Raw genomic sequence first — 397 nt, forward strand, 5'->3', positions numbered from 1 at the left:
TTATTATTATTTTAAATAATATTATATATATATATATATAATATAAAAAAAAAAAATTTTTATACTATGAGTTTGTGATGTGTGTGTCGTAATATCACCCTTTCATTCTGATATTTCCCTTTTGTTCTAATGATTTTTACATCGAAATTCACATAACTATGGTGTCAGACAAACGAAAGCATATTAACTCTTCACCCTCTGAATTGCGCATTTGATATTGACTAAATTTTGAATATAATTGAAAAATAACGCCAAACGTTTTACCCACGGTTGAACACACACTGCACATGCACGCGAACATTGATCAGTATATTCTTTCTGTCGTTGAGAAAGTTTTTAGTGAACAGCGACCTTTGCCGTAATAGCACAGCGTATACAACAGCTATCTAGGGGCCCG

This window comes from Penaeus monodon, chromosome 21 (genome assembly GCF_015228065.2).
Source record: "Penaeus monodon isolate SGIC_2016 chromosome 21, NSTDA_Pmon_1, whole genome shotgun sequence".
Classification (NCBI taxonomy): domain Eukaryota; kingdom Metazoa; phylum Arthropoda; class Malacostraca; order Decapoda; family Penaeidae; genus Penaeus; species Penaeus monodon.